The sequence below is a fragment of the Taudactylus pleione genome, unplaced genomic scaffold, assembly GCF_031769625.1.
Source record: "Taudactylus pleione unplaced genomic scaffold, aTauple2 ptg000053l, whole genome shotgun sequence".
In the NCBI taxonomy this organism is placed as follows: Eukaryota; Metazoa; Chordata; class Amphibia; order Anura; family Myobatrachidae; genus Taudactylus; species Taudactylus pleione.
The window spans coordinates 31,762,981-31,780,358 of record NW_028284455.1 but is presented as its reverse complement, the minus strand read 5'-3'; positions in this window follow the sequence as shown (position 1 = coordinate 31,780,358).

The window sequence follows — 17,378 nt, the reverse complement described above, 5'->3', positions numbered from 1 at the left end:
TATGCAACGCCCCTACTCTTCCACACAATCATATGTTTCATCAAGGCTATTATATATTTATATAGCACTTATCCTTGATAGTGTATTTACTCTTTTTATTCAAGGATCATGGATATCTCCAAAGTGCTATATGTACCTAAATAACTGATTAATAAACTATGATTAGCAATAAAAAAATTATTATTTTTGCCATAATTTATCTCAGCAAACACACAGACACATCCCATCCACTAACTATAAGTGGGTGCTTTAGTTTTCACAGATTTCAGACCATTTGGAATCTGTTTTTGCACAGATGAGTATAGTTAATATTTGGTAGGTAGTGCTTTGCAATTGCTTATGTATTTATGGAAAACACAACCAATAATCCTATATGTGTATTGTCACACAGTTAGGTTAGGGGGTCCCTCTCCTGGGTAGAGGACTCCTTCCTTACACAGACACACAGCAGCAGGGAAACAGCACACCAGTCTGGATGCAAGTACAAGCTGGTCGGCGCCAGTCTTTATTGTACAATGTCAGAAATATAAAGAAAACATAAATATAAATCCTAGCCCTGTCGGGGCACTAACTTCACAGGTAGTTCCCTCACTACCAGAACCTGGCAGGGCCTAATGCCCTCGCCAGCAACAAAAGCACAGCACAACACTCACAGTTAGGTTTCCAAGAGTCTCTGAGCAAACTCCCTGCCTGCTCTCCCAGGTGAGACACTCAGCCTTATCCAAACTAGGCTTATATTGGCCACTCTCAGGTGGAAACCCTAACAAGCCTGTTACCAGGCTGCGAGAACCAAAACCTGGAGTGGCCATGGGTGGAGCCCTCCCTCTCCTCTCACCCACAACCCCCAGGTCCCAAACCGGCTTTTCAAAAAGCCGAAACTCAAGCCTGCTATACTGCAGACTTTCTCCTGGGGGTTTAAAACACATAAGACAGGAATCTGGGACAAATGTACCTGCCATAGACCACTTTACCAATGATCCTATCACATATCCCCCCCCTTTGTTTCAACCTGTGGGGCGGAACAACTGAAGCCCCCAAACAATGAACGTGTGACAACGCGTCAGCATTGGCCAGCTGGCTTCCTGGCCTGTGTTCCACTGAAAATTTAAAAGTTTGTAACGCCAAGAACCATCTCGTAATTCTCGCATTACTGTCCTTATTTTCGGACATCCACTTCAAAGGGGCATGGTCAGTAATCAATTTGAACTTTCTTCCGACCAAGTAGTACCTGAGAGCCTCTAACGCCCACTTTATGGCCAACGCCTCCTTCTCCACTGTGGCATAGTTTCTCTCATGTACATTCAACTTTCTACTTAGATAGAAAATAGGGTGTTCCTCACCCTCCTTGTTCTGGGACAGGACCGCTCCTATACCTACTTCTGATGCATCGGTTTGTACTATGAATTCCCTTTCAAAATTAGGAGTCATCAGGACTGGTTGGGAACACAACGCTACTTTCAACTCCTGAAAAGCTTTCTCTGCCTCAGGACTCCATTCTACCATGACTTTTTGTTTGCCTTTGGTCAGGTCAGTCAGTGGGACTGCCATGGTGGCAAAGTTGGGTACAAATCTCCTGTAGTACCCCGTAATTCCCAAGAAGGCTCTCACCTGCTTCTTATTCAGAGGCCGTGGCCAGTTTTGTATGGCATCAACTTTATTGAGCTGAGGCTTTATCAGGCCTCTGCCAATGGTGTATCCCAGATATTTTACTTCCTCCATGCCTAGACAACACTTTTTTGGGTTGGCTGTCAAACCTGCCTTATAGATGGAGTCCAACACTGCTTGTACCCTGGGTAAGTGAGACTGCCAATCAGGACTATGAATGACCACGTCATCCAGATAAGCAGCCGCATACCGTCTATGGGGCCTTAGAATCCTGTCCATCATTCTTTGGAAGGTAGCAGGTGCCCCATGTAGCCCGAAGGGCAACATCTTGTACTGAAACAAGCCCTCTGGCGCTGAAAAAGCTGTCTTTTGTTTGGCGCTCTCGGTTAACGGTACTTGCCAATACCCTTTGGTTAGGTCAAGAGTGGTTAAATACCTTGCCGTCCCTAGTCTCTCAATCAGTTCATCCACTCTTGGCATCGGGTAGGCATCGAATTTTGAAACACTGTTCAACTTTCGGAAGTCATTGCAGAAACGCACACTCCCGTCGGGCTTTGGAATCAACACAATGGGACTTGACCATTCACTATGTGATTCTTCAATAACCCCTAACTCTAGCATATTTTTAATTTCTTTCGACACCGATTCTCTTTGTGCTTCTGGTAACCTATAGGGCTTTAGATTAACTTTAACCCCTGGGTCAGTGATTATGTCATGTTTAGTGACCGAGGTTTTCCCAGGTACGTCAGAGAACAGCACCCTATTTCTGATCAGAAACTCCTTGACCTCTTGTTGTTGAATTGCCGACAGGGTTTTTGCCACTGTCACTTCGGGAACTAAGGGCCCTGGATTTACTGGAGGGGCTCGGACGGCCGACAGTACCGTTCTATCTTTCCTGGGCTTTAATAGATTTATATGGTATATCTGTTCCGGCTTTCTTTTCCCCGGCTGGTAAACTTTGTAATTGACCTGCCCCACTCTTTCTAAGATTTCAAAGGGCCCTTGCCATTTAGCCAAAAGTTTATTTTCCACAGTAGGAACCAACACTAACACTCTGTCCCCAGGAGCAAAGCTGCGTAACCGGGCATTGCGGTTGTATACCCTCTGCTGTGCCTGTTGAGCCTGTTCCAGGTGCTCTCTCACTATCGGCACTACCGCAGCAATTCTCTCCTGCATTTGAGAAACATACTCAATCACCGTTTTGTAAGGACTAGACTGCCCCTCCCATGTCTCTTTGGCAATGTCTAGTAACCCCCTTGGGTGTCTCCCATACAACAGGTCGAAGGGTGAAAACCCGGTGGAGGACTGGGGAACCTCTCTTATGGCCAACAATAAATACGGCAATAAGTAATCCCAATCCCTACCATCCTTGTCGACCACTTTCCTAAGCATGTGTTTTAACGTCTTGTTAAACCTCTCGACCAGCCCATCGGTTTGGGGGTGATAAACCGAAGTTCTTAACTGTTCAATTTTGAACAGGCGGCATAACTCTTTCATGACTTTTGACATAAACGGTGTACCCTGGTCAGTTAGTATCTCCTTGGGTATACCCAGCCTGCTAAAGACATGAACTAGCTCTCTGGCAATGGTCTTGGTTGACGTATTGCGCAACGGGATCGCTTCCGGGTACCTGGTAGCGTAATCCATTATGACCAGAATATACTGGTGTCCCCTGGCAGACTTCATTAAGGGTCCCACCAAATCCATCGCTATTCTTTCAAACGGCACCTCTATGATAGGCAATGGAACTAGTGGACCCTTAAAATGTGGCCTGGGAGCATGATACTGACACTCAGGGCAGGATACGCAAAAGTCAGACACCTCTTATGAAGCCCAGGCCAGAAAAACCTCTGCATTATTCGCTCAGTGGTTTTCTCTACCCCTAGATGGCCTGCCATTATATGACAATGGGCCAGATCCAACACTGTTCTTCTGTAGGTTTTGGGAACTATTAGTTGTTCCACAATATCTTCCCCCTTCTTAGTCACCTGATATAACAAATCCTGACACATTGCCATGTGGGGATAGGACAAAGGACTATCAGGGTCTACGGGTTTACCATTAACTACTTTTACATTCTTCCTGGCTTTTACCAAAGTAGGGTCATTCAACTGCTCCACGGCAAAGACCTCTCTTCTGACCTCTAAATCAGGCAGACGATCACCTGGCCCAACAACACTTCCCACCTCAATGGGAGGCACATCAGTTGGCGGGCCACCGTCACGTTCCGCATTCTCTAGTTCGCCAACCATAGTAGAAAAAGGGAATAACTCTGACTCAGAAGAAACTCCCTCCTCCACTACATCGACAACCTTCTCAAATGGATCGGGGTTGTTCACCTCTGGAACAAAACGGCTTTCCCACAACTTCCAGAAGTGAGCAAAGTCTCTCCCCAATATTGCATCGTACACCAGACCATGCACCAAACCCACAGAAACTATAGCAGAGCCACATTGTGTCTCGATGTTCACCTCGGCCGTAACATAATATCGAGTATCCCCATGTATGCAGGTCACACCAACAGTTTTCCCTGTATGCCTCAAGGGGTTCACCAGCTCAGCTTTTATAAGTGTCACCAAGCTACCAGAGTCTAACAGTGCCTCTACTCGGTTGCCATCTACAGTGAGTACACACATGTGCTTATCAGTCTCAGCCTGCCGGTCAGCCGTACAGGCTGTCTGTGCAAAGAAAGACCCCCTGCGGTAGACATGAGCAGTATCACATTGCATAGGTTCAGTTGTAAGTGAACAATTAGCGGCAATATGGCCGAAGCCACCACATCGGAAACACTGAGTCATATTAATGTCTAGTCGTTTACGGGGCAAGAACCTTCCTGGCCTGGCAGGCCTGTCTCCAGGTTCTACACCCTCAGTCTTAGGTACATTCCACTGCCCAGCACCCTTCTCCCCTGGAACAGTCTTACCAGTGTCTGTGGGAGTTCGCCGGTGCGCCATCGGGACTCGGTGGGGCATACTCATCTGCTCCTCAGCCGCCACGTACCTCTCCACCAGCTTGACCAACTGGTCCGCGGACTTAGGGTCTGCATGGCTCACCCACTTGCGCAGAGTCACAGGTAATGATCGCAGGTACCGGTCCATCACGACCCTTTCCACGATCTGTGGTCCCGTCAGCGTCTCGGGCTGTAGCCATTTTGAGGACAGATGGATGAGGTCATGCATCTGTGAACGTGGAGGCTTGTCCTTATGGAACTCCCAGTGGTGGACCCGTTGGGCACGAACAAAGGTGGTGACTCCCAAGCGAGTTAGGATCTCCTGTTTTAGTTTTTTATAGTCCTTGGCATCAGCCAGGCATAAGTCGAAATAGGCCTTTTGTGGCTCCCCAGACAAAAAAGGTGCCACCAGACTTGCCCACTGCTCCTTGGGCCAACTCTCCCTTTCGGCCGTTCTTTCAAACATGGTGAGATAGGCCTCCACATCATCGCCCGAAGTCATCTTTTGGAGGAAGTGACTGGCTCGTACAGAGTGAGTGGGGGTGGGAGGACCAGCAACATCTCTGGGCCGGGCGAGCAGGTGCTGTACCACCTCTTTTATGGCCTGGCAGGTTTCCTCGATGGCGACCTGTTGTTGCCTCTGGGCTGTCTCCAAGGCCAACAGTTGCACCCTGGTGGATTCCTGCTGAGCTCTGGTAGATTCCTGCTGAAGTTTGTTTGTCTCCTGCTGAGCTGCTGTAGCTTGGAGCAAGGCCTTAATAATGTCCTCCATTTTGTCCTGGGGTGTAGGTTGGAAGCTGAACCTTGCCTCTCTGAGCATTGGCTGACGCCTCCTCTGTGGGACTCCAAGGACACAGCGTTATTTCCACACTTACAAATTGGGTGTCTGTCCCTTTAATTTTTAAATGGAAAGTTTTCCTCTTGCTGCAACTTCAGTGTGTGTGGTTGCCCGCATTCTCCACCATATTGTGACACAGTTAGGTTAGGGGGTCCCTCTCCTGGGTAGAGGACTCCTTCCTTACACACACACACACAGCAGCAGGGAAACAGCACACCAGTCTGGATGCAAGTACAAGCTGGTCGGCGCCAGTCTTTATTGCACAATGTCAGAAATATAAAGAAAACATAAATATAAATCCTAGCCCTGTCGGGGCACTAACTTCACAGGTAGTTCCCTCACTACCAGAACCTGGCAGGGCCTAATGCCCTCGCCAGCAACAAAAGCACAGCACAACACTCACAGTTAGGTTTCCAAGAGTCTCTGAGCAAATTCCCTGCCTGCTCTCCCAGGTGAGACACTCAGCCTTATCCAAACTAGGCTTATATTGGCCACTCTCAGGTGGAAACCCTAACAAGCCTGTTACCAGGCTGCGAGAACCAAAACCTGGAGTGGCCGTGGGTGGAGCCCTCCCTCACTCTCACCCACAACCCCCAGGTCCCAAACCGGCTTTTCAAAAAGCCGAAACTCAAGCCTGCTATACTGCAGACTTTCTCCTGGGGGTTTAAAACACATAAGACAGGAATCTGGGACAAATGTACCTGCCTCAGACCACTTTACCAATGATCCTATCACAGTATATATAAGTAGTTCAGTATCCCTCCTGTATTATTCCATTTATCCCAAATTATTAACAATCAGATAATAAGCTTATTATTCTGAAGATAACGCTGATGTTATACAGGATGGGTCCTGATCCCCATGAAAGTGCTTATGGGAAACATATACAGTATGCAAATCAGTTGTATAACGTGAGTTCTGATCCCCGTGCTTCTCATACAGTTATTGACAGACCCTCTCTCGGGTTTTGTTAGGAAACATCGGAGAGATCACGTTTAGATTAGATCATAGTGAGTGGTAGCAGGGTGCGTCGCACACAGACGCGGCGTTTCGCTAAAGAGCTTTACCAAGGTAAGCCGAGCCGCTTACCGAAACTGCCTAATATACCCGCGAGTGTATCATTGGTAAGTGGGATCTCAGTCAATCTCCATCCACCTATCATATACATGGATAATGGATAAACAACCAGAGAATTACACCTGACAATGCATCCTCAAACTATTGTCTATAACACAAAGTTGAATTATCATATGTCTAGTTAAATATTCATTTTGGGTTCCAATTATTGTAATTTTTTCAATTAAACTATTAAAAGATATATGTATTCCTATCTCCTAAAGTTTTCTTGATTTATTTATATGGTATCTATCTTGCAGGATAAATGATCCAACATCTATAAGATTAATTTATAGAAACCTTATTGTAGCACTAATATATTGTTGTATTTTGATATTCTGGGTTTTCTATAAGTTATAAAAACTATTATGTGTCCCTATTTAGGTCCTCAATTAATTTTATATTTTTATATTTTTATTTTTAGGCTCTCACGGGATATACTAAATATTCAATATTAAGGTCCCCAATTAATATATGTATGACTATCATAAGGTATATGATTTATAGATTAAGTTTTAATGTCACTCAGACGTGACATTAAATATCCTATTATTCCCTATAGCCTCCCTGGTCACCAGGCAACGTGGACGCTGAACTGGGATGGCGCTCACTGTTGCTGGGAGACCGAGACGCCGGATGGTCACGGGTGCTGCTGGGTCTGCCAGATAGACATGCAGCATCCTAGCTCTCATCTGTGCATTCGCTGCCCATTGGTGTGAACCCTGGTTCAAGTCAGTCTGTGCCTGTCTCCGTCTGTTGGTATCCTGCCAGTTCCCACTACTCTGCCTTGACTGTTTACCCTGCCATTCTCCGCTATTCCGAGATCGGTCACACTTGGGCCTTACAGCACCCACGGCGATCTCCATCTCAACTCTGGTGCTATTTGCATTTGCCACTCATGCTGCCTCCATCTATGGCATCTGTTTGTGGCCTAGCTTTCTGTACCACCGCTGCCTCAAAGGTCGCATCTCAAGGCCGCACCCCGACCCTCTAGGCCGCAACTTGCTGCACAGGCTGCAACTCGGCCCTCAATGCCACATCCTGGCACTCAAGGCCGCATGCTGGCCCTCAAGACTGCACCCCGGCCCTCAAGGCCGCACCTCAGCCTTTAAGGCTGCAGTCCGCCCCTCAGGGCCACCCCTCGGCCCTCAAGGCCGTATCTTGCAGCACAAGTCGCACCTTGGCCCTCAAGGCCGCACTTGCCACACAAGTCACACCTGGTCCCTCAAAGTCACTACTCGTCTTTCTGGTCACAATATAGCGACTATTCAAGCACACTGACTGCCATTGTGACCTTTGCCAGCCTGAACCACCACCAGCCGCTACACATCTAGTGATCACCAGGATTGACATAGAAGCCCCTACTGTCCCGAGTTTACAAGCCTGATCCAGCAAGGAACGCAACTGTGAATGCAATAGCGATTACGCACACAGCCTCACTGCGATTGTATGCTAATCCATTGCGATCGCAATGCAATCTCAGCACAACATAAGGACGCCCACTTTATCTTACACACATCCGCAATGTTTAGCAAGACTGTGAAACCATCGGAACAATCGGGCTCATCGCAGCCTCACGCACATTAGCACAAGTGCTGACTTTACTCAGAAATTGCTAACATCCACGCATGCTATCAGGCCTCAGGCTGTGTAGGGCATCGCAGTAGATAATTGATGCACACCCCTGCAACGGCGTTGAAACGCACTGGCATATTGACGACTACAGCTGACAGAACTTAATTCATTACCATTACTGATTTATTATATGGAGTCACAGCCATCTATTTCCATTACTTCATTTACAATTGTATGTGGTCTACTGAGAAAAATAAGATTGCCATATGATTTTTAAAGGCGGAAACCACAGACACTTGTATTTAATTTAATGTTATTTGTATTTGTCTGTTTTTACATTTTATATAGAAAATCAACTTTTATTAATAACTTTCAAGACAGTTCTCTCTCCTTGTGCCGCATACTGGAGCTCATTCAGAGCCGCTCATTGCTGGCGGGCGCTCGCTCTGAATGTGGCCGTTTTTTTTTATTTTTGCGCACTACGCATGCTCCGGGTATGTTTTACCTACCCACATTAAAAGTTCCAAAAGCGTCGTGTTAGGAGGGGTACAGTTTGCACCTAGTATAGACTACAAGTCTAATGTGGATAGGATACACTATTTTACTGTACATTTTATTTTTGAGTAAGTTTTAATCATTTTGCTTCCAACTTTGCATCAGCCTCATAGTGTTTGATTTAGAGTCAGGAGTAATGGGCCAGTATTGGCTCTTACCCTCTTGGATGAGGGGGGCTGCCACTGCCTGTATTGAAGGATAAGAGGAGACAGTAGTCCCGGGCGTCCAGGTACGCAATGGATTTGGCAGGCGCCAGACACAGGCTTCATGGAACTGCATCGCATGCAGCCCCTAGAAACTGTGTAGGGCTGCCTGATAGACTGAGGAATGGCTTCTCTCTTGAAGCATGCTCTCTGATAATCGCATCCTGGACTGGCAATCCCCGGGGGAGAAAACAACTCCTCCTGGGACTGCCTTTTCTGTGTGTGACTGGAAGCCCCTGCCTGACACAGTGCAGTCACCAACTGCAACTGGCATACTGAGTTAGTGGATTTTATGGGGGAAGGGGGGTGGGGGGTACTGCAGCCCTGCAGTTCCTAGGTAAAATCCACCACTGAATGGGGCCCATATATTTGCAATGTATTGCCCCATTTTCCTGACGTTGGGGTATCAGGAGAATTTAACTTGTTGGAAATCGTTGATTCACCAATCATAGCCAAGAATTATTAGGATCAATGAGTTGGGGATTGTTACCATGCTGTTTTCTCCGATCACCGACTGATCGCTGGCTGGATCTGTAGAATGGGGAATCAGTGTTGTACAAGTATGGCCTGAATAAGTCCACTTGTACCACATTAAGGGCCTCATTTATCAATGAATTTTATCATTCACAGTGAGTGATAAAACTAGTTATGTAAGATTAATGGTGCTCCAGCCAATCAGCTCCCAACTGTCATTTTTCAGATGACAGTTGGGAGCTGATTGGCTGGAGCACCATTATCATACGCAACAAGTTTTATTACTCGTTGATAAAATGCATTGATAAATGAGGCCCACAATATAGCTATTCAGAGCTTGATGCCAGATAACTAACCCATAGGCTACAGTATGCCCTCCCTGGAGGCCTTGAGTCTGTACATGTACAGTATTTGGCCATGTTTGCCCAATACAAACCCCTCATCTGGGCAATGACGAAGTGGTGAAGAACCTTTCAATGGGAGAAAGACAGTACTAGGACAGCCTTCTATTAGACAAGTTTGTCAAGTTTGACTTTAATGATACATTTGAATGTTAATTAATCTGTTAACACACTTATTATCTATGTTAATTAAAGTGCAAAAACTGTGGACATTAATAAATTGGCCCCTAAATCTAATGTAAGCAGCTAAGATTATTTATACTGAATCCTTTAGTGATATATATATATATATAATGTGATTGACACATAGGCGACTAGTTTGCTAAAAGTGCTAGTGCTTATAGTAACTTAATAAGTTAATAAGACATATTTAAAAATAATTGATATTTAGATAATACAGTGATTAAAAGAGTATAGCGCAACAGTGAATTTTATAAAAAATATAATTTATTATATAGGCAATGGGTAAAACTAAATGAATGCACAAAAAAATAATCACCTAGTAAAACAGTACATACTGTAGTTCAATATAATGTGGACATAATCAGAATAAATAAATAAATAGATAATAAATAAATAAATAAATAAATAAATAAGAGAAGGGTGTTAGCTTATTAGTTCATGCGGTAAGAGAATGCAACTACCAACGCATTTCGTCCAGGGACTTCATCAAGGGGATACTGATCAGGAGGGGTATCTATCTATTTATACCCTTCCATGAGCTCATTAGGGGTTGTGGTTACTACTACTTACGGGCCACTGAGAAAATCAAAGCTCCTGTATTTGGTCCAAACCAGAGCTATATTGTGACTTAGATAACTTCATGTTATATTGTGACAGCTCATATATTTAGCGGTATAGCAATAGTCAGATAAAGGCAAATTATTTAAGTTTGTTGGGGCTATTTCCGCCCTTTGGTGCTTCTGCCCAGAGCCTCTTTCTGTGACGTCCTATCCGCATGCAAGTATGGGTCCAGTAATCTAAGGCGCGTCATTCTTCTTCCCGTGTCCTTGTTACTTCCGCCATTTCTTCGTAGCCTCATTTCCACCCTCAGTTCTACGGGGTCCGGAGTTTGTCATTCGTCACATGTGTTTTCTAGTCACTCTCAGGATTCAACTGGTTGAAATTCGCGCGTGTCACTTCCGCCCTTCTTAGTTCAAAGACATGTGTTTTATTTCCACCCATTGAGCGCATATTCTATGTTCTTTCTGCAATTACAGAAAATTAAATAGTAAATAACAGAGTTTCATGATTAACACCTTTTTTCTTTGCACTGTTTTTTTATGTATTTATGACCCAAAACATCCTTTTGGGTATTGCACAATATTCAATATAGTGGGATATACATGAGAATACATGCAGTATTTAGAGAGTATGCATTGATGACTGATAAAACATAGCTTCATCTCGATCTACATTGTAACTGACACTACTCAAAAAAAGATTGTAGAAATTAAATTGAAAAAAATATAGTTATAAGAATAGGGTCTATTCATAACCTCCACATAGATGGATTGGAGGAGCCACATATCTTTTAACTGGTTCTAACTGAAACATCACAATCTAACCCAGTTCTAAATAAGATGATTAGTAGAATGGTGAGTATATATAGGTGAATCATTTGTAAAGAAAGGATCTTAGTTCATAACATCTATATGTATGGATTCTGAGAACAACAGCTGTTTGCATCCACTTCCTTAATAAAATTGTTTGTAGTTATCTTGTCCTCATCATCTCTTAAAAGCAAGTCTAAAAAGTCCACCGTCTGAGTGCTGAATTTGGACGTGAACTGCAGGTTCATGTTATTATTTGAGACATGAGATAAAAACAATTTGAAAACATTCCTCAGAACCTTCCCATATAATTAAATGTCATCTATCTATCTTTTGTACATTACAAGATTGGACTTCCTCCCAGCATCTCATGAATAGGTTCGCAAAGCTGGTAGCGAATGTAGTTCCCATAGCTGTACCACATATCTGATGGTAAATTTGGTCCAGAAATTTAAAATAATTATGATTTAGTATAAAAGATATAAGATCACATAAAAACTCTTTGTGTAAAATGTCTATAGTGTTATCTAAATCCAGAAAATCCCTCATCGCGGTGATTCCTTTCGTATGTTTGCTACACATATACAGGGATTGAACATCAATTGTTGCTATACATTGCTAAATATTTGTTGTGTCCTTTAGGTAAGAGTTGAGGCCTTTCACATATTTTTTTAAGGAAAATATCCACATATTCTGATAGATGGGAGGTTAATGACTCTATACCTGCAATTATGGGTCTACATGGTGGTTCTGTTAAGGATTTGTGAATATTTGGTAAAAAGTAAAAAAGGGGGGTAGTGGGGTTGGTCTTCATTAGATATTGGTACTCCTCTTTAGTTAGAATCTTATTATGGAGGCCAAAAACCAGGAGTGTCCATAATTCTCCCTCCACGGGATCCTTCTCCAGTTTTTCATACGAATTTTCATAATTGAGGAGTCATTGAGGAGTATATGTGCTTCCTTCAGGTAATATGAGTAGCCCATAATAACCCCCTTTATCTGAAGTTTTAAAACTAAGTCTTGGTTATTTTAAAGAGCCTTGATAGTTTATTTTTCTCAAGGGTTTAGATTATGTTTTTTGACTTGGTTAATATCCTTATCACACAAATCCTACTTGATCATTTTATAAAATACATTGATGTAGCTCCCCTTGGATTCTAATGGATAATATGTGGATTTCCCTTTTAATCCTGATTTAGATGTCTCATAAAGTAAAGTTCCTAATTGGGGCCTCCTCTTCCCTGAGAAAGTGTATTTTAATGGTTAAAGTCCTGGCATACTTATTTAAATCAATGAATACATCAAATGTATTAATTTTACTGGTTGGGACAAAATTGAGTCCTTTGCTTAATCGTGATATTTCACATTTTTCAAGTGTATGCTGAGAAATATTAAAAATGACTTTCTTCCTAGGATCTATTGGAGATTCCTTTTTCTTTTATGTTCCTTCCTCCTCCCACTTCGTTTTCCTCTTCTTCTCTGTACCTTCTTTATAGTGGGGAGGCCAATCTTGCAGTCTCTCTGAGTGTGTTTTTTTTGTGTTGTTCTTGCACTGGTGATAAAAAAAGGTTACTGTCGCTGTTAAGAGACTAGATGTTGTAGTGGGGAAAAACGATTTCTGGTTTGTGAAGGTATTGGTCTTGGACGATATCTCTCATCCTGTTCTTTTCTATGACTATAACTTCCCTGGTGGGGGGTATGGTTCGACCACTCAGTTCTTCCCGGGAATCAAGTCTATGATGAGATCTCTCTGGTCTGCAGATTCTGCTCCAGTTTTTCATTTTGTTTGACTCGTAGTCCTTTTTATCCCTAATGAACTTTCTCTCTTTACTCTTCATGACGACTTCCTCTATTATTTCTATCAGTATATAAATACAAAAAGTCAGATACATGCTTCCACATATATCTCTATAGCACATTCCAATTTCAAACTAACAGTGTATAATTGATAATACAATAATTTATCTCTAAAACTAATAGTCTTGCACTTACTATGTATTTTGAAATTTGAATAACTATTTTTCTACATAATTTTGACTTATTTTTTCCTATGTACAATATAAGATTCACACTGATAAACTAAAAAACAAAACTAAAGTTATTCCTGATGAAAAAGGTGTGTCCCATATGTGGAAACTGACTTTATATTAAAGATAGAGAAACCTTCAGGTCATGAAGTGAAGTGACTAATGTAAATTAGTGATTTACATAGTAATGAAGACATTTAAACATGCTATATTTAATTTATGTCCCTGTTATTATGTCTCTGTTACTATGATAAGTGAACAGCATTATATTGGAATATAATGTATAACAGTTCTTAATTGTAATAACCACTGACAAATTCTGAAAATGTAGTATAAAGAAGTTCATTAATCATCCAACCTGTGTTCATTCTAATCAGTATACAAACGGTAGTCCCATGTACAAAACTCTATAAACACACAATACATCAAATCGGTCAGGCTCTCTTTGTTGGCCCTTAGGCCATTATTGTGTGTGTACGCCGCTTGCATTGTAACCTTTGTTTAATGAATACAGGCATATTTTTACCCTCCACAGAGGGGGAGATATGGCAAACCTTCTAAAGAGGGCAAGTGGAGAATTTGCCCATAGCAACTAATCAGCCAATCAGATGAGGTTCAGCAACAGTGTCAAGAACTGAACACTGGGCTCAATTCAGACCCGCTCGCTAGGATGTGTTCGCACGCAGCCAAGCGATTGTTTTCATTCTGCGCATCCACGGACCAGTGCGAGCGATTGGAAAGCGTACGCTCACCATCCATAGACAGCCCTACAGAATGAGTGACAGGAGAAGCCATTTGTGGGTGGTGACAGGGGCTGGTCGCTAGAAGCAGGGGGTGGAGGTGCGAACACAGGCCTGCCTGAGAGTCTTTCAGAGGCGTGCATAATGAAGAGGCAGCGTCATAGTACACGTCACTTGATTGTATTTCAAACTGAAGCACTCGCAGTGCTTGTGGTAGGGTATGGTCAGCCACAAGCACTGCGTTTGCTTCTGATGGTACTCGATGTACCGATGGTTACATACACTTCCTGGAGATGACGTGCGCAAGTTGGGGCTTAAGACAGGCTGATGGGCGTCTGCATACACAGAGTGATCGCACGCCAAGACATAGTGGGTGTGTTAATGCCTTGCCGTGCGATCACTTGCCTTGCTGAAATTTGCAAACACATCTAGCGTGCGAACACATCTAGCGAGAGGGTCTGAATAGAACCCACTGTTTATTAAGAAAGCACCAGAGATCTTTTACTTTGTGATGGGAAGTCCCTCATCATGTGACATCACTGAGTTGTCTCCGGGTATGCAGGCCGCCTCTTTTCTTGGGACAGTTCAGTCCAGCTGCAGATGTAATGTAAATGCAGTGGGTGATGCCATTACGTGGCATCAAAATTAAGGGGGCTCAGGAATGATAGGTTTCCTTCATTCAAGGTCTTGAGCTGCCCACAGGCAACAGGAGCATGCACTTTCAGAGTTCTCCTCTGAGAGCAACATACACAGTGGGTGCACATACCAGATGTACATGCTCAAGTGCAGCCCACTCAGTGAACTTTTCAGAGTATAACTAGGGACCAGGGAGGCCACAGTGACATTGCTGTGACCCAACATAAGATTTGGTATGTGGTCCTGAACATGCACGTTCTGCTACTGGCTTAATCAGCTACCCTCTGTAAATCATTACCAATAAATCCTTGCTAACATGGGTCTAACAAGTAACTGCAAAGATTAAATAGCTTAAAGGGACATATTGTTGTGAGGTCAGTTTATAATTTAATATGTGATATTATCTCTGCGGATCTTGGAAGACCAATCCCCAATATATTGAATACATGTCAACTAAGTCAAGAAAATAAGTAATACAAATTGCATCTAAGTAGCAGAACTTAGATGTAATTATGTAGCCAGACAATGTTGCAAAACTGGGACATTTCTAGATACAAATCTCTACAAACTGGTATTGTACCAAGAAATTAGGGACCTTTGGCAAATATGCTATTAAATTCGGGTGATTCCAAAAGGTCTTCCCTGGTTAAAAAAAACCCTTAAGCTGGGTACACACTAGATAACATGTCGCCCGATCCGGCGGATCGGGGTAACATATCGTCCACATTGGCCAGTGTGTACTCACTCTGTCGCTGACAATGCGTTTTCCCGCGCGCCGTCAGCGGCATCCTCCATCAGACCTGCATGTAGGTCCAACGGGCCACATCATTAGCGGGGGTCACGCTACCGAATGCAGCATGGCCCCCGCAGTTGTTACCTTGCTGCCGGCATCGGCAAGTGTGTATGCACTTGCCGATACCAGCACCTTGCCGGCTCTAGCTGTTGCCGATGTTGTACACACTAGACATTGTCTAGTGTGTACCCAGCATTACTTACTTAGGGGCAGATGTACTGTACTAAGCTCTGGAAAGTGATAACGGAGAGTGATAAACTACCATCCAATCAGCCCTTGTCATTTGTCAAACACCTGTAACATGACAGTTAGGAGCTGAGTGGCTGCTAGTTTATCACTTTCCAATTTATCACTTTCCAGAGCTTAGTACATTTCACCCTTAGTTTGTAAATTAAACCGTGGGAAGAATAAAGGAATTTTTTATTATATACATTACCTGAGTATCTGAAGCAGTGCAAAACTCTGAACATATACCTGTGACAGAGATGTAAACCACCTCCAGTCTTCGAGGGTCATGTCTGTGCTTCCGTTATCTCTATATGCAACATGTTTGACCTCATCCCATATACTTACACACATCCCACTCAGTCTCAAATATATTTAAGTTGCTGTCTACTTTTGAACAATCCCTGCAATTAGGGACATGCATCGCCTCAGTGCAAGTTTCCACTCACCCAGACACGACCAGCGCTGCCAGCAAAGTAAGAAGAGAGCTGTCAGAGTAGTCATCAGTGCTGGTCAAGAGCTTCAAACTCCAAAAAGGCAAATCGCTAATCAACTTATAATTACCAAAGAGTGCACATAAGTAGGGGAGCACTTCACTACAAGTGTGCATACAACAGTCATCAGCAATCCAGAAATAAAAACCTCATTTACTGTAGAACCTTCCTCTAGCTCTTATAACTTTCTAACTGCAGAGGGACTTTGTCGACTGTAAATCAAACAACTAGACAGTATATATAGAATAGGCATAGCCAATTTGTGGCTCTCTAGCTGTTGTAAAACTACAAGTCCCAGAATGCTTAACTAGCTGATCGGTGGGGGGGTACGCTGGGACTTGAAGTTTCACAACAACTGGAGAGTCGTTGGTTGGCCAGGCCTGGTATATAGGATAGAGAGCCTGGTTGGACAAACCCCGTGTTGAGTACTATCAGGTTAAACACATTTACAGTCTCAATAGGTGATTTATTCAGTACAGTATTGCAGCAACTCGCAGCAATACATATGGTTATGTCACCATTATTCACCATTGTTCCTTATACTACTAAAGTTTGGCATAATTAAAAAAATCAAAGATTTACCAGAATGTTCGTTCATTCTCTCTCTCTCTCTCTCTCTCTTGCTCCACCCTCCCTCTTTTCTTCTTTAAAATATCCTGGATAAGGTTTCCTGGCTTCCTCTTGATCCTCTAAAGTACACAACCTATCTAATAAAGCCTTTGGGAAACATTATCATTAAATTTTAATTTCCTCTTCTCCATTCATAAAATAATGCTTTTTGTTTGTTAATATCTTATGCGGCTCAATTAATGGCAAGATAAATCTTCCTTGTCATCTAGGCCCATTTGGCTAAACAGCATAGAAGAACAGCAAGCCATTCCAATTTTGTTTCCGCATGCAAAGCTGGATTTGATATAAAAAAAATGACATTACATCTTTGGTGTTTCCTTCTTGAAGTATTTATTAGTGTTTATATTTGTGTTTCAGTGGGAGAGAGCCTGTGTTGTGGTTAGTTGGTAGTCAGATAAAACTGGGCTATTTTAAATGCAGGGGTCCATTAGTAACCGGAGCTCACCATTAGACTTCCTAGTGAAGCTGTAATGCTCTAAATGTACTTCTATCTCCAAACGTTCTTTTCTTTGTAAGACATAGGGGGAGGTGAATCAAACGTTCTAATGAGTTGAAAAATGCAC